The sequence below is a fragment of the Podarcis gaigeae genome (genome assembly GCF_964106915.1).
Source record: "Podarcis gaigeae genome assembly, chromosome: 15".
Taxonomy (NCBI): domain Eukaryota; kingdom Metazoa; phylum Chordata; class Lepidosauria; order Squamata; family Lacertidae; genus Podarcis; species Podarcis gaigeae.
The window spans coordinates 10057982-10078611 of NC_139692.1; the positions used below are offsets into that span (position 1 = coordinate 10057982).

The window sequence follows — 20630 nt, forward strand, 5'->3', positions numbered from 1 at the left end:
TTTTTCACTTCAGAAAATGACCTGCCAGCAAGCGGCACAATAGGCACCAGGCTGAGCTCGCTTCTTTCTCCTTGATATGCCAGCATTTGCAGCAGCAGCAGCATCTCTTCCCCGGGGAGCGTCACCTCCGCACACCTGTCACCTGTTCCTTATATCCCTTTCTGCCACTTGATTCTGCTGCATGTTGTAGACTGCTTCAGCTTCCCTCCAAAGTGTTTCCTCAAGATGCACTGCCTCCGCGAATGAGTCCTCGTTATAGGAAATCTGCAAACTGAAGGACTGTGTCAGGAGTCTTCACAAAAAGCAAAGCGGAGGCGAGTCAGCGGCGTAATTTTCTAGCCTGCCTGGGAGAAGGATCACCGAAAGGCTGCAGCGCCATCTAGTGGTAGAGAAAAATCCAGCTGATTGTGTGTCTTGGTAGGAACGCCGGTTACGGTACGTAGCGACAAGCGCACCTTCGGCCGCCTTAATGACGATTACTTTCCCTTGCAAATCTGCCGAAAGATGCAAAACACGAAGGGCAATTGCCTCGCGCTATCATCTGATTTTACTCAAATTCCCAGGAGGTCTTCCATCGCTCAGCCTCTTGGGATACGTGGCACTAGGGGGTGGCTCCCCCCTCTTTCTCCTTTTGCAAAACAGTGCTGCATAAGCTTTGCAAACCAGCTGCTCTGGGCAGCAATATTTGGGGGCGCCGTTTCCATATTTCGGTCTGTGAAGAGCCGGGAGACATCCGTAGTTGAATTTTGCAGCTGAAGTCTCGGAAGGTGCGCTTGGCGAAATTTGCTCCTGGGCTGGGCTCCTAGGCATACTGTTCTCCTAGTAGCAATGGACCCAAAGTAGCATGGAATTTGAGTCAGGTGGGAATGCTGGTGAATTGAGTAAGCTTGGTTTGGCTTTGCTTGTGGCTGTTCCATTTCCACTGTACCTGCATTTCATTACCTTCCATGATACTAGTTGGCATATATGTCCTCTATTTAAAATCTGGTGGGGGGCTTCCTAGTGTTAGGCCTGCTCATTAATGTTAGACCCATCAGTGGCGTAGCGTGGGTTGTCAGCACCCGGGGCAAGGCAAGTAATTTGTGCCCCCTAACTCGTGGATTTGCGCCCCCTAGCCCGTGGATTTGCGCCCCCTAACCCTAACCCCCAGATGTTGCGCCCGGTGCGGCCGGCCCCCCCTGCACCCCCCACGCTACACCGCTGAGACCCATTGAAGTTAATGGCCCCACTAACTGAAGTCTGCTCTGTGGATCTGCTCTGATTTAGTAGGATTTAGTTGGGTGCAACCCCAAGTCTCAGTCCAGGAACAGAAGGGCATAATGGAAAGCCTCCCCCCGCAGTGCAGGGGGACCATACCAGCCTTGGGGGGCGGGGGGCACAGGAGGCTTGTATATGCTTTCCATATCTCCATCCTGAACTCACATTCCATGATGGAACATAGTGAGGAAAGAAGGGTGAGGATATGTTCCCCCAAAACATCCTGGCACTCTTGATTGTGCCAAGGAGGAGAAAGGGAGCTCTGCATGTTGCAGAGTGCATTAACTATACTGCAAATTAAATCAATCAGCTTCGCTTCTGTTTGTCCTGTTCACCTGCTGAGGCTGCAGGACACTTAGTAGAGTCTCTGTCTGTGTGCACACCGTGACTTTAAGGCACCCTCCCCGCAGGAATGCTGGGAACTTTAGTTTGCCCCCACAGAGCTACGATTTTCAGCAGCCTTAACAAACTACAGCTGCCCGGATTCTTGGGCTCTGAATATGCTTTAAACATATGGTGTGTTCACCACCTCCATCTTTGCACTATTTAGCCAGCTGGCAGCTACAGACCACATCCCAATGGGGCAGCTAAGCTCTGACACCAGGCACAGCCTCTCTCTTCTTCAGTGAGACAATTGTCCATCATTAATGCAGGGATTCTGTTAATAGGTGGAGGGTTTTTGTTTACTCGGCCTAGTCAATTTTCAATGGTTTTTAATGCTCATTGTCTTGCAATTTTTGTTTTGGTGAGTCAGAAAGCCACCTAGCTTTTTAAAACTCATGTTGAGATATACAAGCCTTATGCAAGTAGTTGCATATATCTATCCTTCCATCACCACCATCCCAAATCACTTTCTTGAATGCTTGTAGCAAAGCTCCTATGCACTAAAAACTGAAACTTGGCTTCCAAGTCCAAAAGATATGAATTGAGATATTGTAGACAGACATGATGTTCCTTTTCTTCAGTGGCTAGTATAAATAAAAGACAGGTGCTGAGCTAAGCTTGTGTAGAACTACAACCTCTGAGCTGAGTTCAGTTCTAAACTGTGGCTACAGGGGAGCTGGTGTCGAATTGAGATAGAATTTTAAAATTTCAGTCATTGCTTTTGCCCTTACAACAGGCCTGCAAGGTAGGGCATGGTTCCATCTGTTAGGTGAAGGATTTGCAGCTGGCATGGGGGGATTTGCTCAGTGCCACAAAGACACCTATTTGTGGCATCATTGCCACCAGAAAGGCAGGCTTGAATGCTCATCCTTTCACATAGGAAGCCATTTGTGGGGAACGACTCCTACATACCACGTTGGTGAAATCCTCTTCCTGGCTCGAAACCATGTGACTTGTCAGGCAGAAAGACTTTCTCTCTTCTCCGTCAGGAACTGTGCCGCCACCAGAGTAATGTGTGAAACAAGCCTACTGAATCAAGGGCAGAGATGGAGGAGCCAAACCAGCTCTCGTCCCTCATCATTTCAGGCAGGACTAAGTTATTTTTGAGACATAAAATCTGGTTTCAAGCTGAAGCCGATCGTGTCTTGCTTTGTTTCCACTGTGTCTTTCTGAATTAACAGAATCTTTGCATAGCAGTTCCGAGGGAATGAGAGCAAAACCGCAGGGATGCCTGGAAACCCATTTCTAGTTCTGTGAAAAATCAATTGGATAGGGTTGTAGGAACCTGCCTTACACTGAATTTGATCATTGGTCCCCCCAGCTCAGTTGCTGATAGTGGCTCTCCGGGGTTTTGGGCAGGGAACTCTAGCAGAAGATGCTGGAGATCAAACTGGGGGACTTCTGCATGCAAAGCAGCTGTCCTCGTACAGAACGATGGCCCTTCCCCTACAAGGCTGAATGGGAGTACTAAGCACTGAAAGGTTATTTGGCTCTTTGGGGCTCCACTTTAAGTGTTCCAGGGAAACCGAAAGAGATTAGTGTCTAGGAGGAGATGTATGCTTTTTAACTATAATAGAGTTTTGAGATAATATAGGTCAAGATCTCCAAAGGACACAAACATACCAAGAGGTTAAAAACACTTCATAGGAAATTGGAGCTTTGCTGTTGTGGGCTTATAGATGTCAAATGGCAAACTGTTTGCGAACAGGAATACCATTCCCACTGTTCTTCAGCGTCATCTCTGGGATGGCAAATAAGGTCATTGCCTCCATTCTGAAGAAACAAGTTCCTATGTGGAGCAGTAGTCTTCAAGGTTTGGGGGGGCAGTGGGGAGTCTCTCCTTTTTCTGGTGAGTTGATTGCATCCTGTTTTATCACTCAGATTAGTTTTTGCTTGTTTGTTCTGGAGTACCAGGATTTAATTTGCTATAAATAACCTTTTGCCACAGTAGTATTGTTGCTGTTCCTTTTCTTCTTCTTTGTTTACCCCTGACATGCTACGAAGCTGTAAAAACAAGTGGCTCCAAGACCATGAAACTAGAAACAATATCAAGTAGCATTTCCTTCAAACACAAAATTGCAAGTGTGGAGGGTTAGGGTTAGAGTGCATAGGCACCTGTTTGGCCACCGTGTAAGAACAGGATGCTGGACTTGATGGGACATTGACTTGATCCAGCAACTAGGCTCTTCTTGCGTTCTTTTGTAGGTGTGCTATGTGCATCAGCTTTTCACATATTTGATGTCACAGTCCAAAGAGGAAGTTGTTTGGGTGAGCTATACTTGCAGCTCCTTGGGCTAATATCTTTGGATATTTTGTCGGAAGAGAAGAAAGAAGAAACATGAGTCTCTGGCTTACCTCCTTGATGCCACTTCTTTTCATTTCAAAAGCCAAATCCAGGACTATGGGACATTTTCCCACATGGATGCCCTCTCTGTATATAGAGGAAAAACTGTGTAGAACACAGGTGTTATCAATGAGTAGGCTGCACATCTCCATTTTGCTACTGTGAACTTATTGCAGTCTCTACTTCACTTCCCAAGTTCTAATCATATCAAATAGACTCTTGTACATTTTCCCTTCCTTCAGCCTGGTGTTCTCCAGTTGTTTTGAACTATAGCTTCCATCAGTCACATGCAGCGGTGTGATGCAGTTCTCAAATTCTGAGATTAAAAAGCCTTCTTCATCTTTGTTTTCCTATTTGCACAGATGCCTCTTGTAACCTCTTGCTGTATGCCAGAATCATGGCCAATCGGTTATTCCAGCTTCGTGAGCTGAGGTCTTGTTTGGTATTTCCTGTTTCTTTGTAAAATGCTACCCCTTTGGAACACGGAGATATGGCAATAGAATATGGAAGGCACATTCAGAACATAATTCTACATTGCAAGTTTGAAAACAGGGTCTGAGTCACATTTGCTACGGATAGTCCAAAGTGGTTTTACTTTCAGAAAAATAATGGAAAATAGATTTAGTATGGTTCAACATCTTATTCTGAAGCAAGCCTCTCAAATCCTGAGTTTTACAGTTACAGCCTTCAATAATTCTTCTTGTTATTGTATTAAATCATATTTCACAGGACTTGTATGCAAAAACTGTGTGGAGTGGTGGGCAGATTTAAAGTCTAAGAGAATAAGATATTGGACATAAGTCCAATTCATATGCAAACTTGGAATGGAAAGAGAGAAAAAGCAGCAAAAAAGAAATATTGTTTCAAGTTACACAAGCGATTAAGAAATAGATAACTCAGGACTCACATTACACAGGGCAAACCTGGACTAGTTTTGTTTATGTAGAGCAGTTTCCCCCAATCTGGTGCCCTCCAGAACTTTTTGGCTACAGCGCTGATCATCACTGAGCACAGGTCATGCTAGTTAAGAATGACGGGAGTTGTAGTTCCAAACATATAGATGTCACCAGGCTCAGGAAAGATTGGTGTAGAGTCTGAGTACTGAAAACACCCTACTTCCAGCTTTTTTTCCAGTTTGCATTCCTTATAAGCAAAGTAGATATCCCTTGAATGCAATTCATGTGGCATATTTTTCCTGGTAAGCAGGAAATTGTGTCAAACTAAGGTGGGGAAACCCAGCCTCTTGAGTCACCTCCCCAAAGTGTTGATAGGCAATGGGTGCTGCAGTCTTGCTGAGTTTGGCCAATGTCCTGATGGAAGCAATATTGGAACCCTAAGACCAGCACCTTGAGTTCCATGGAGGAAAGGCAGACTATAAATATGTATTTGTTATTTGTTTAAAAGACTTCTATACTGCTTTTCACCCTCCCAAACTGGTTTACAAATAACAGAAATGTATCGCTCCATAAAATACAATAACCTTCAAAACACTTAAAATATCCATTTAACATCCCGAGAACATGCAAATCACTGGGAGAGCAGGTATAACAAGCGTTTGCTTTGAGGCCAGGTTATTACTGGCACTGCCACATGGAAGCAGCCCAGTTGTGCAGCTGGGGCAATTTCTCTCCACACCATTATCAAGCTCCCCCCCCCCAAATGTGTACAGTTGTGTTACGAAAATAACCCATGTTGAGCTGGCTGCCGCGCAGAGCGAACTAATGCAGTCTCTTGCTCCTTGCACCTTGGGAAGGAACTGAAAATCAGTGGCAGAGCACAAGGTCTCATGCAAAAGGTGCCAGGATTAGTCCCTGGCCTGCTCCCATCCGATACCCTGGAGAGTGACTGCTAGTCAGTGTCAGCAATAGTGAACTGGGAAGTGGGAGTCGGTCGAAGGTAGCATCCTACATTCTTTGCCTTGTATCTGTCATGTTCAAAAGCATGCACAGCATCATTGCCATACCATTGATGCCACTGGTGCATGCCACATCCTTTGCACATTGCTAGGCGGTCCTATGGCATGGCTCAATGCAAGGCAGTTTCCTATGTTGCTCTCTGTTAGGGGAAGTTGCAGGGTGGAGAGAGACGGGGAGCATTTCTGGGTTAAGCTGCTGTAACACTGCCCTCCTTCTTGACTTCCCCTTGAGTGTTGCCCTTCATGTACACTTTATGGAAGGTCACTGTGTGAGCAAATGTTTCTGCTTATCATCGCTACCCCCTTGAGTTTCGTTTATCCCAGCCAAACAGCTACACTCCTTCAGACCTTGCTTTACCCTGACAAATTCCTCATTGCCATTCCCCTCTGCCTACATCACCAAGCAGAAAAGAAAATGTGCACACAAAAATGCTGTCAAGCATCGTTTGCAACCTGCCAATGCTCTGCAATTTTATCTGCTGCAGAGTGATTGCGCTGCCAATGTATTAAAGAACTTCCCGTCGGATGTATGCCTTGGTTACTGCTGAATTCATCTTCTAATAAGAGCGCCGGGATGCACTTTATTAATCATTCTGTCTTAACAACCTGTACTTGAGAGTTTTCTGTACGATTTGAATTCTTCCTGTCTTTCTGGGTGAAAGATATATATGGCTGGGTGCATTTGGGTAATGTATGGCTTAATTTACAAGCTCCGCGCTCGTGAATTACCATTTCCATGTATGCGGGGGTGCATTAACGCTTCTGCAACATTGAAGCCAGGGAAACATCAGGGCTTTCGAATATGGCATGGAAACAAAGGAAAAGGCAAGCAGGAGAGAGATTTATCCAAGCCAGCTGCAACTCGCCTTTTTAGCCCAGTGGGGGCAGTTGTTCGAATAATGCAGAGGGACGCAGCAAAGTCTGTGTTCCAGTTCTTATTGGCAGTGAGCTGCTGTTCCCCTTGCTGCATAACAACAACTTTCCTAGTTCTAGCCTGGGACTGCGAAAGACCTTCAGCAGTTGACTCCCGGTTGACCCCGATCCCCATGCTCCCCCATGAATGGCTGCAATAACACCAGCTGTCCGTTACTCAAACTCTAACTGAGGAGGAAAAAGCACTGATTATCCAAATACAGTCATTAAAGGGGAAATGTGTTTTTAGGGCTGTCAGAGTGATTAATGAGGGTTAGCAAGCTTTGCAAATGCACTTGTTTAGTCTAACTGGCAGCCTCTATTTTCCTATTGATTTATTGCAGCCGCTGCTCAGGCCCGTGTGCAGGGGGGCACGAACATGTGCCTGCATGCACTTGTGTGCAAGGAGCAGGGAGAAAAGAGTCAAGACCCTTCGCCACCTTTTTTTTCTCTCTGGTTAAACATAAAACGTTCAAAGATTTTTGTCGCAGATGATTGCACAAAAGATCAGGGACTTTTCTTTCTTTCTTTCTTTCTTTCTTTCTTTCTTTCTTTCTTTCTTTCTTTCTTGAACTCAGTTTTGCAGCCCAGACTGAACAAAGGCAACATTGTACACTTGGAGTGGGCAAGTGAATGATTTGGACGCCATCACAGGCAAGCTGTTCTCTCAAGGTGTGTGATCCTTGCTAAAAACATCTCCATCAAGCCATCATGAAGGGATGCTGGTGGCAGAGAAGAGGCTCCTGGATGAGAAGAGCATCAAAGATCTATTGTCTCAGTTGGATGAATTCCACTCTGGCCTTTTAAGGAAGACTGATGTCTCTGCAAAAAAATGAATAAATAAATAAATGGGAAAGTGAGGCAACAACCAAGTGCCATGAAAGGGGATGGAGCATCTACCATCCTCTGAAATTGAGGCTTTCCTTTATTTCATGGACGTAGTAGCAGGAGCTGGAGCCTCTACAAGTCTTCAGGGTTGCTGCAGGCCAACTGCAGATTTTGACACCAAGTTGTATCATGCCAGGCTCTCTTCAGAGTAAACCCACTGCAATTAATGAGCATAAGTTAGCCCTGTCTATTAACTTCAATGGGGTCTCCTCTGAGTAGAGCTAGCATTGGACACAAGCCAGTGTTTATAGCCTGTCTTTTCTCAAAGGAATATGTGGTTCTGTCTCATTTCCTCTCCTCCTCTGCCACTTTTGTCTGTATCCGTGCAACAACCTTGTGAGGCAGGTTATGCTGAAACAGAAAGAGAGAGAAGCGTGCCCAAGGACACCCAGTGAGCCACAGCCGCCACTTCTCAGCTGACCCTCCTTAACCAGGTTGTTATGGTGATAAAATGGGCAGGAGGGAGGAAGGAAGAGCAAGAGGGAAGAACCACCTGAGACCAGAGGAGGAGGAGCAAGGGTTGCATTAAAAGTGTGGGAAATAAATATTGGAACATTTTGTTCCCGCTTCTGAATTCATCCTTTCATCTTAGTGTGGAACGTATGGTCATATGAAGTTGCCTCCTACTGATCTAGCCCATTGCTTCATTTCGTACTGTCCACGTTGAATGGAAGGGACTCTCTGGGGGTTCAAGGAGGCTCCTTCCCAGCTCTAACCTGGAAAACGTCAAGTGTTGAACCTGGGATCTTTTCCATGCAAATCATGTGCTCTGCTGCTTGGCCTACAGCCAAACACCTCCTGGATGAGGTCTGCCTGTTGTATGTCACTCGAGGGAGGGAACCCATAGCCTTCCAGCTGTTCATTTCCATCCTCCCTAGCCAGCATAGGCAATGGGCAGGGATGTGAGGAGCTGCAATGCAACAACATGTGAAGGGTTACAGGTTCCCTGCCTTTGTTCTCAGTGCCCGGGTTCCACTAAAGGCTGGAAGAGAATCTCTTTGTTCTCCAAAACATTCATCCAAGACAATGGCCAGGATAGTACCGCTATGATTTTCCACAGGGCTTTGCTGACGTTCGCTTTCAGACAGATCTATTGTTCGGAAAGAGATGTTGTCTGATGGTGATGATGATGTATGGCAAGCAGTTAGCTCTCTGTTTAGTTTCACAGCAAATAACTGAGGAGGCATATATCTCTGCTCGCTAAAGAACTTCTTGTGGAAACATTTAGCAGAACACTTCATTTGGAAAGGATATTTTTTTAACGCGATTCACAAGAAAGCAGCCTTCCATAGCTTGCAGTATTTTCTGCACTGGGTCATTCATGAAGAAAAACTATACTGGGATTTATCTTACACAGGAAACTTTACAGGCCAATAAATATGGCAAAAGCCAGAAGCGATTCAAAGAAAGCCCTTTCTCCTTAATGTAGACATCCCCCTAGTAGATATACTGAACTCTCTCCAGCATACCAAAGATCAGATGTGGGGAACCTTTGTCAAACTGAGGGCCACATTTCCTTCTGGGCAATCTTCTGAGGGCCATAAGCCAGGGTTTGAGGTCAAAGAAAAAACTAGATGGAACAACAAGTATACCTTTTATCACTTTGTAGATGGTTACTTTCTGCTCAGACCATGATCAGCCAGGAGCGTCAGGGAGACCTGCAGGCAGGACAGCGGGGAGCAAAAACCCACTTTCATTTTTGCTCCCAGCCAACTGATATGGAGGAGAATAAAGGTAAAGGTACCCCTGAACGTTAGGTCCCGTCATGGATGACTCTGGGGTTGCACACTCATCTCGCTCTGTAGGCTGAGGGAGCTGGCGTTTGTCCACAGACAGCTTCCGGGTCATGTGGCCAGCATGACTAAGCTACTTCTGGTGAACCAGAGCAGTGCACGGAAACACCGTTTACCTTCCCGTCTGAGCAATACCTATTTATCTACTTGCACTTTGACGTGCTTTTGAACTGCTAGGTGGGCAGGAGCAGGGACTGAACAACGGGAGCTCACCCCGTCACGGGGATTCGAACCGCTGATCTTCTGATTGGCAAGCCCTAGGCTCTGTGGTTTAGACTACAGCGCCACCTGCATCCCTATACAGGAGCATACTACCTCTCAAATCTGAATGTGGCATATGGTCATCGACTTGTAGCCATTAACAGCTTCATCCTCCATACTTTTAACCCCACAGTTAAAATTCTTTGTAAAATGGGATTATTCAGGTTAATAACCAAGTTGATGCTTACACATTTATTACTTATTCATTCGAAATATTTCCACCCCACCTGTACCCCACAGACATCAAGCAGGTAAGAGCACTTCATAAAATCGTACAGCATTGCAATAAAATTAAAACTATCTCTATCTATATATATTTTTAAAAACAACTCTGCAACATATAGGTAGCATCTGACAACAGCACTTCGGGGACAATCATCGAAATTCTGTACATGTGTGACATTTAGTAACAGAACAATCTTACTCATGTCTACTCACAGATAAGTCACATTGAATCCAGTGGGGCTTACTCCCAGGCAGTAGTGGCCAGTGAGGTAGCATGGGTGGGACTCCATTATTCTTATTATTATTATTATTATTATTATTATTATTATTATTATTGAATTTATATACCCCCCTGTATCTGGGGGTCTCAGAGCGATTCACAGAATAAAAGCAAGATATAAAACCACAAAATGCATAATAATAATATAAACAACAACCCAATAGCCCCCCCCCAAAAAAACCTCATTTTAAAAGTGCATAGGATATCAATCAGATCAGCCAAAGGCCTGGTTAAAAAGGAACGTTTTTGCCTGGTACCTAAAGGTGTATAATGAAGGCGCCAGGCAAACTTCCCTGGGGAGAGCATTCCATAGATAGGGAGCCACTGCAGAAAAGGCCCCGTTCTCATGTTGCCCCCCTCTGGACCCCTTGAGGAGGAGGCACATGAAGGAGGACCTCAGAAGATGATCTCAGGGTCCAGGTAGGTTCATATGGAAAGAGGCGGTCCTTGAGGTACTGCGGTCCTGAGCCATTTAAGGCTCTATAGGTCAAAACCAGCCCTTTGAATTGGGCCCGGAAACGAATCCTTTGCTCTCCCAGCTACCCAACACCATGAGTTGCTGCTGCTTACCAATAGGGATGAGATTGGCACATGGCAGTGGAGCCAATCTGTTGCTTTGGCTGCTGGATGCCATACCCCATGAGCTCCTTGTGCCTTGAGCTTCCCCTCTTGGTAGGCAGCCGTGACCCACGATGTTGGGGAGCCAAGCGAGCAGCGGAGTCCGATCCGTGCCACCCCACAGACTGCTTCTGCCCGTGGCTAAGTAGGGATGGGATTACAGGCTAACTGGGGTTTTAAAAAGGAGGAAGCAGAAGCACATCCATTTCTCCTGCCTTGGGTTATTCTTCTACCTTCCTGTGACCTTGCAAGCTCCTTTCTAACTCACTGGAGAGACAATGAGCAACTCAGTGGAGATAGAAGCAACAATTGTGATTTCCGAGATGGATGTAGCATAGGAGAGCAAAGTCTGCGACTTACCTTACCAAAGGGACTTGCTGGCTGCTGAGTCATTTTTATAGAACATAATACCAGTAAACTATTCTGACAGCTGACCAAAAAAAGAAAGTCCCAGCCACTTACCAGAAAGGCAAGGGCAAGTCATTATAAGCCATATATCAGGAGTGACAAACCTTTATCAGCTCAAGGACCTCGTTTCCTTCTGGGGACATTCCAGCCAGTGATGAGAAAGGCTGGAGGTGATTTTTAACTTTGAACACAAAACACACACACACACACATCTCCATCCCTCCATCCCAAGAAGCAGGAGGCATCATCACCAGGTATGAGGAACCTTCAGTGCTCTAAATGTTGCTGAACTACAACTCCCATTATCCCTGGTCCTTGGCCATGCGTGCAAAGCATTTCAGCTTAGTAAATGTACTCAAGGAGCACACAGAGCAGGACAAGGGAGAGATATGTCCTGGAGAAGGGCCTAAGCCCAAGGGAAGGGTAGAGAAGGGTGCATTCTGTCCTGGGAGATTGAGGTCTGTTGGCCCTCATCCCCTGCTGTACACCTTAATCGAATAAACCACTATTTGTGCTGAGCTGTGCCTCCAGACCTGTCAAAAACTCTGGACCTGCTTAGGGCCCATAGAAGGTATATGGATAATCAGTTGATCGAACAAGTTGAAGTCTTTAAATAAAGGTACCCCTGCCCGTACGGGCCAGTCGTGTCCGACTCTAGGGTTGCACGCTTATCTTGCTCAAGAGGGCAGGAGCCGGCGCCGTCCGAAGACACTTTCAGGTCACGTGGCCAGCGCAGCACACGGAACACCGTTTACCTTCCCACTATAAAGCGGTCCCTATATATCTACTTGCACTTAGGGGTGCTTTCGAACTGCTAGGTGGGCAGGAGCTGGGACCGAACGACGGGAGGTCACCCCGCCACGGGGATTCAAACCGCCGACCCTACGATCAGCAAGTTCTAGGCACTGAGGTTTTACCCACAGCGCCACTCGCGTCCCTCGAAGTCTTTAAATACCTCGGCCTTATTTTTCAGTCAACAGTGTCATGGGGAGCACATCAGAAATATGCAAAGGAAAAAGCGTCTCAAAGCGCCAAAATTTTGACACGCTTTTTCCATACAAAAGGTGGCAATCACATACCATCAGCACTTGAAACATTTAAAGCGAAACTCTTAGCACATTTATTATATGGGGCTCAGATTTGGACAGGCGCTCACATTGGATCTACAGAAACTGTTCAGTCTAAGTTCCTAAGGCATTTTTTGTGTGTTCCAAATGCCTCATTGTGCTTGGAGGCTAATTCAAATCTGTTGAATTACAGATTTGGTGTAGGACATTGAATAATTGGCTTCAGCTAAATTTAAACCCTTAGTATCGCAAGATTGTCATGAGAGCGCATGGACTAAAATTGCCAACCAAAAGCTTTACTTTTCTGGTTTATCACCACAACAGTTCTTAACACTGGGCTTCAGTAAAGCAAATAATTTAATTAGACAGTGCCTATATGATATCAAGCGACAGAATAATTTGGCCACAATAAGGAAATTTTGTCCCTGGTATGATTATTTCCAGAAAGCGGGTGGTGCTGTGAGTTAAACCACAGAGCCTAGGACTTGCTGATCAGAAGGTTGGCGGTTCGAATCCCTGCGACAGGGTGAGCTCCCGTTGCTCGGTCCCTGCTCCTGCCAACCTAGCAGTTCGAAAGCACGTCAAAGTGCAAGTAGATAAATAGGTACCACTCTGGCGGGAAGGTAAACGGTGTTTCTGTGCGCTGCTCTGGTTCGCCAGAAGCGGCTTAGTCTTGCTGGCCACATGACCCAGAAGCTGTATGCAGGCTCCCTCGGCCAGTAAAGCGAGATGAGCGCCGCAACCCCAGAGTCGGTCACGACTGGACCTAATGGTCAGGGGTCCCTTTACTGTTACATGGGATGAAGCTTCCAAAAGCTGCAGTCCTATGCATATCTACAACTAATCTGGATGGGGCTTACTTGGGATCAGCTGGAGTTAAAACGAGAGACTGAAACTGCAGTTTTGTTTGGGAGGGAAAGGGTGAAGGAGAAGAAAGTTTTAAGGTTTTGCAGGTTTTAAGGGATTTTTGTCAGTAACTGAGACCACATCTGTGGGGTGCTTTGAGTACAGGCATTCCCTCCCCCGTTTACACAAATGGTTTGCCTTTTGCAACCAGTCCTACCTACCAACAGCGATCACTCAGTAAATTTCTCCCAGTTTTGTTCCATCACATCAAATATTCACATTGATTTTAATTGCATTTTATTGCTTCTTTCATTTCTTATACGTGGCATTACAGTTTGAACTGTAATACAATAAAACTCAATGTAAGAAATAAAGGAACCAATAAAAAGACAATTAAAAACCATGCAGCATCGTGCATTACAATTACTACAACAAGCAGGAAAACCATTGTGCCCCGCCAAGACGACCAGCAATTTTCATGCAGCCCATGGAGAGAAAAGAAAAAGGAAAGTTTGGGAGATACTGATTTAGAGCTCTAAGACATGTACTCCCCAACATTACAAGCACCGGCGGTGATCTCATGGGATGGGATGTGCAAGAGAATAATTGGCACTGTCTTGTTGACACTAGTCTGTTTCAGTCAAAGCCAGTGAACTGCTAAAGCATCCTCTCCCAGCTTGGTGAGCTCTACATGTTGTGGGACCCCAGTACCATCATCCCATGACCATTGGCCATCTTGGCTGGGGTGATGGGCATTGTAGTCCAAAATGCCTGTCAGGGGGAGGAAGGCTGTGCCAGGGCTAATCAGTCACAAGAGTCAGTGGGTGACACAAGCCAGCTGGAGTTAACTCTCTACAGTGGTACTTCGGGTTACAGATGCTTCAGGTTACAGACACTTCAGGTTACAGACTCCACTAACCCAGAAATAGTACCTTGGGTTAACAACTTTGCTTCAGGACGAGAACAGAAATGGTGCGGTGGCAGCAGGAGGCCCCATTAGCTAAAGTGGTACCTCAGGTTAAGAACAGTTTCAGTTTAAGAACGGACCTCCAGAACGAATTACCGTATTTTTTGCTCTATAAGACTCACTTTTTCCCTTCTAAAAAGTAAGGGGGAATGTGTGTGCGTCTTATGGAGCGAATGCAGGCTGTGCAGCTATCCCAGAAGCCAGAACAGCAAGAGGGATTGCTGCTTTCACTGTGCAGCGATCTCTCTTGCTGTTCTGGCTTCTGACATTCAGGAGGGAGGAAATTCTTGTTTTCCTCTTCCAAAAACTAGGTGCATCTTGTGGTCTCGTGTGTCTTATAGAGCGAAAAATACGATAAGTTCTTAACCCAAGGTACCACTGTATTAGCAAAGCTGGATCTGCACAGGAGTGTCTGGCCTGATGTGAACAGCAACTCAGGTCTTGCCCTCATGAAGCGGTTGCAGAGAATAAAGGTCCCTGCCTCCCCATAACCAGCTATGTCTCCTCCTCTCCAGGGTGTTTTCCAAGCAACCATGTGCCTGTCTTTGCTCCTCTTGTTTCATGCCTCTCCTGGTTCTGGGAGACCAGAGGGGAGGAGAGCTCATCACAGCAGGAAGGGGAGACACCCATGCCTCTTCACAGGCCTGCAAATGGTGTACAAAATGCATTGTCAGGGGAAATTGGTTTGAAAAAAGATGTGCACTTAGGAAGAATTGAATACAAAAATGTATATATTAGGAGAAAGTCACACTAAAATTCTGGTGATATTTCATGAGAACTTTAAAAAAAAATCCACAAGAATATGTAAAAAGCTGAACTTTTCAAAATTGAATGTTGAAAAAATGAGAAATGAAAAGAAGCCAAAATTGACATAATATTCCATATCCCTAAAAGAGATTGAAAAAGGCTAGAATTTGGAGAGAGAGGTTTCACTCTTCAGCATGTATCAAATAAGATCCATGTTTGCTAGCCATCCCTCTGATTTGTCGTGGGCATAAGTTGAACTAGCTGTTTAAGCTTTATTGGCAGAGCAGAAAGGAACTGCATAAGTCTTCTTCTCTTGAAAGTTTTGAACCCAGAGTGGGGAGTAAAGGGCAAGTCTTTATCACTGCAGCACGTTGAAAAGTGAGTTGGAAAGAGAACTTGTCTCCGTAGGGTTTAACTCTTCTCGTAGCTACGGACTGGGCCAGGGCTGCTTTGGAAGTCTTCCTTTAGCAGGGAGTCTTTCACTAAAAACAACAACGCATTGTAACTTTATGGCATGCCATTATTACTCTCCAATAATTTCCTCTTCATTACTTACCTCATGAATGAATGAATGGCTGGCATAGTCCAGGGGTCCTCTGTAACTTAACATATGACTACACATTTCTTTGCAAGATGATTAGCGTACCCTGACTGTTCCCAGATTGATCCACTTTCAAATAATCATAGAGCTGGAGGTGACCCAAAATCAGAATAACAACTACTTTACCAAATTCACCAGCTTCTCGCAAATCAACCTATGCAACTGAGAACACAGTACTGCAAGTGGTCCTAAGAAGGTGCTTACAGAGCAGGGATGAGGAGCCTGTGACCCACCAGGTATTGCTGGACTACAAAACCCATTGTCCTTGACCATTAAGTCATGCTGCCTAGGGGTGATGGAAGGTGGAGTCCAAGAGCATCCAAAGGACCCCAAGTTCCTCATCCCTGTTATAGAGAAACATCATCTAAAACCTCAAGCATCCTAAAACCTCCAGGATGGTGCTTTATTGCAGGTGTGTTCTGCAACATGTTTGTGATAAAATAATGATGCTTCAGTGGTGAATTTATTATGCTTTAGTTCATTCTGCAATTCTTCCCCAATGCTACCACATTATTGCTGTACAGAAGGGCTATAGGGCAACAGAAGTGGGGCAAAAATAACCCAGAACATTTTTGGTATAAAAAGCTATGAAATTTCAGTAGAAAGTTAGAGGACCTGGGAGCAGGGGAGTAAAACCCTGGAACCGGTGTGGGGAATCTTTGGCCCTCCAGATGTTGCTGAACCACAGCTCCTATCATCACTGGCCATGCTTGCATGGGAGTTGTAGCTCAGCAACTTCTGGGGGCCTGAAGGTTTCCCCCACTTGGAACCTCAGAGAACTTTCAGCTTTGGAGCATGACCAACATGGAATAACTGCAGCAAGTTTGTTAAAAGAATGATTACCATAGTCTCCCCACCAACCCTCAAAAGAAGAATAAGGTCAAATGTCATGTAAGTGATAACGCCTGTTCTCCTCGTCCCCAGCCCCCCACTCCACATAATTTGCCTGATCCACAGTTGGGGGTGCCAAATAACTCTTAATAGAGCTCCAGATAACTCTCTTTTTTTCAGGCAGCCAGTCAATACAGTGGTACCTTGAGTTACAAACGCTTCAGGTTACAAACTCCACTAACCTGGAAGAGTTACCTCGAGTTGAGAACTTTGCCCCAGGATGAGAATAGAAATCGTGTGCCAGCAGCTCAGTGGCAGCAAGAGGCCCCATTAGCGAAAGCACATCTCAGGTTAAGAACGGTTTCAGGTTAAGAACGGACCTCCAGAACGAATTAAGTACCACTGTATCTCCCTTTGAGGTGGGGGATGTAGGATCTGCCAAGAATACCTTCTGTATCACAACTTATTTGTGCAACACAGGCCCTATACTAAGCTATGAATTAGGATACCAAATATCTCTGGGGTTATAGCCAAGTTACTCATACTCTGTATACACCCACTGAAATTAACGGACACGACTAACTTATGCCCATTAATCTTAAGGCATTACATGCCGTAAATTTCATACCTGTGGTCCATAACTGTTCCCAGTCAGCGAACATAATGTTATGTCCAACATCTTGTGCCCATTTTATCATAACAGATTTCACCATTTCATCCTGAGTATTCCATTTCAACAGCAAGTTATACATTCTTGATAATATCTTAGTTTTGGGATCTAACAGTTCTGTTTCCAATTTTGATTTTTCCACCTGGAAGCCAATTTTCTTGTCCAGATTGTAAGCCTCCCTTATTTGATAATAATGTAGCCAATCTCGCACTTTATCTTTTAGTTTCTCAAAGCTCTGCAATTTCAGTTTATCTCCTTCTTGTTCTAAAATCTCCCAATATTTCGGCCATTTGGCCTCCATATTGAGCTGTTTCTGAGCCTTCGCTTCCATCGGTGACAACCACCTTGGAGTTTTACTTTCAAGTAGATCTTTATATCTTATCCAAACATTAAACAGTGCTTTCCTAACAATATGGTTTTTAAATGCTTTATGTGCTTTGACCTTATCTCTTAGGTGCTAAGCTACACCAACCTAGGACGGAGCTGCCCAAGAAGTCTCTGGGCTGAGACTTCCTGAAGCGGTTTAACAATCAACCCCTCTTCCCAGAGAACTCTGGGAATCGTAGCTCTATGAAGGGAACAGAGGGTCTCCTGACATCTCTCAGCGCCCTTAACAAACTACAGATCCCAGGATTTGTTGGGGAAAGCCATGACTGTTTAAAGTGCTATGATGATGCTCTAAATGCATAGCATGGATAGTTCAACCTCCACGTAGGCTTTGTGCAAGCAAATCTGGATGAATGCTGAATAAATAGGTTGTCTGAAAGATTCCTAAGTAATATAAGGGTTAAGTATGGTTCTTATTTCTGCCCCTATTAGATCCGTATGGCTAGACAGCATGACCTGAGTGCCAGCGGAGACATGTGGACCCTGGGTGGGTGGCTGGCCAGCCGCCTTCCACTCTCTGCCCTGTGCTGGATTTGCCCCGTTTCCTCCTGCACAGAGGGCTCAGGCTTCACCCTCCTCCCCATTCCTCCTCCCCTCCATTTGTTTCAATGAACAGCCCTTTTATCTATTCTGTAGGTACAAATGAAGCTGTCCGATTTGATCAGGTCCTTGATATGACAGGTTGAGGGAGTCGGGGCCCCTCGAACAGAGCAGCCTTGTCTGTCAGGGGCTGCCTGACACTCCCCATAATAGCCAGATTGATGAGGTTCTGAAAGTAGGGCCCCGGCGCATTTTCAAGCTCTATTTTGGGTGAAAACACTTCTTGAAAGATCTTGAAAGGAGCTGGCAGTTAAGTAGTTCAAATGATTAATGAGTGCTGGCTCTGCTGGGTAGATTTTGTTGGTGGTGCCAGGAGCGGCAGTGGGCCTGTTCCAGCAGGCTAGAACATGGAGCTCCCTCACTCACCCCCCCCCCCAAATAACTCTCTCTCACTCTCTCTTCTTCCCAACCCCTAATGTTTTTCCGGAAATGACACTAAGGCGACAGGCTCCACATATGGAAAAAGTTAAATATAAATTACTGCTGAAAGAGGCCTAGCCTGAGCTGAGTTAGTTAAAAGATGTTTATGCATTCAGGGACGAACATGGACCTGCATATGTGTAACGTATTTAAAGATGATAAATATGATTCCATTAGTATAGCATTCTCTCTCTCTCTCTCTCTCTCTCTCTCTCTCTCTCTCTCTCTCTCCCTCCCTCCCTCCCTCCCTCCCTCCCCCCTCCCGCCACACTTTCTTTGGGCACCAGCAGAAGACTACACAATCCAGACCTTGCTTAGATCTTGCTCAGAAATCCGCAGCGCCATAAATTTGGTGAGACGAGCCAGATGGAACTTGACTCTTTTACATCTTCCAGTTCAGTAAGCTTGGCTTTATTTATGGTTTTCGGAGAAGGCGGATGAAAACCCTTCACCCGCAATCCACTCCTGCCTCATCAATCCAAAGGGTCTATTTAGCTCAACATCCATCCATCAAAGCTCGTCCTTGGTTTTATCTTTCTACTGGGGTGGGGAGGCATGCCCCCCCCCCCAGGTCTCTCTATTTGGCCCTTCCTCAGTTTTCACCCTCCTTGAGTACTTTTACCTGGTTGGATTTTTTTGCATTATTGAACTGTGATGATTCCACTTGCTTATGTGGATGGAAAGTTGGTTGGTATTGGTATTGGTGTGGGTGGGTGTCTGAAAGTCTCTCAGCTTTTACATGGCTGGAATGTAGTCTACTGTACAAAGGTAACAGTTACATCCCCTTGTTTGCCTCTGACCACACCAACTAGTAGCATGTGGCCCCCAGAAGGATGGGGCCCTTGGACCCAAAAAGATTCCCCGCATCTGCATTTCTACTAAGTTATACTGGCAGAGTTGCCTTTATGCATCCAAGACTGCACAATTGGTGGGTCACCAAGGCGAATGCAGTTCAGCACCCAGATATTGGCTGAGTTCACACATAAGACAAATCCATTGTTTTTACACTGACTGTAGTGGAGAACCCGTGCTGTGGCTTGCACTTCAATGTGTACAAAAGGCAAGCCATGGTTTAGAGGTGCTCATCTGCTCAGCCCTCAGCTTTGGAAGTTTTAAAATTCATGGGGGAGCAACCTCTCGAGATGGAGCAATGGTCCTAACTTGTTTGCTGATGGTCTGTCAGTTCAGATATAACAGCAAACCACAATGAAGATGTTTGCAAACATCACAGACACACTCAGAGCAAAGAGCTGCAATACATAGCATAACACCCAACTTAACAGAATCTGCATGATCGCATGGTTTCCTGGGATTCTGAACCACTGAGGATACTTTCTGGGGTTTCAACCGGGGTTTCAACCTAGCTGTATCTGGAGTCTGCACCTAGGAATTTCTGTGTGCGGTGCATGTACTCTACTATTGAGCTACAGCCTTTCTTTATTAAAACTTTATGTATTTGTTTGCATTTGTTTAGTTATTAATAAGTTTGTATGCGCACCCATGCACTGAAGTATCACAATGAGTCCCTTGGACACTTTGCACAGGAATCCAAATCAGATCTTGCTGTTTCCATGCCACGCAATTCTAGGAAGAAACTCTCCGCCAATCCCTTGCTTTCAATGGATTTTCTTTAAGCTCTTTGATTTACTTATGGAGACTGGCCCCACTATTCCTCGGGCTGCTTGCATAGGTTCTGAGGTCTGCCATCTGCATCTCCTAACACCTGGGCCCTTGCATGGCCTCAACAGATCTATCATTGGAAAGAGATTCTTTCCACTGACCTGCTGAAATGGAAACATCCAAGCGAAATGTTTTCTCTGTGCAAACACGTGCAGGCATGCAGAGATCAAGCTAAGCCTCACTTGCCTTTGATCTGCATCCAGGCCCCATTTGTCATGTTCATCAGGACATCTCCCCAGCCTAGTGCCTCAGAGCTGTAGGGAGTGCCCAGAGAAGAAAGCCTCCTCCCCCCCACTGCCTCCATGGAGAGAAGCTTATATTCATTCATTCATGTCTAGGTTTCTGCTTGGGTCTGCTTAGCCATTACTAGCCAGATCTATTACTCACAGGGAGGGATATTGTTCATGGTGTCCAGGTTTGAAAGAGAAGGGGGAAATATGCTTGAACCACCAGGTATGGGACGCACAGTGTGCATTTAAAGGAATTCACAGTGTGAATTAAAGGAATTTGTTTTTGAGCAATGGAGGTC

At 45.5% G+C, this 20630-nt stretch overlaps 1 long non-coding RNA gene across 1 annotated transcript in view; it reads left to right on the forward strand.

Moving 5' to 3' along the window:
• The window catches only part of LOC310832220, a 91810-nt gene that overhangs the window by 10043 nt on the left and 61137 nt on the right, over positions 1-20630 (forward strand). The window lies entirely within an intron of this gene.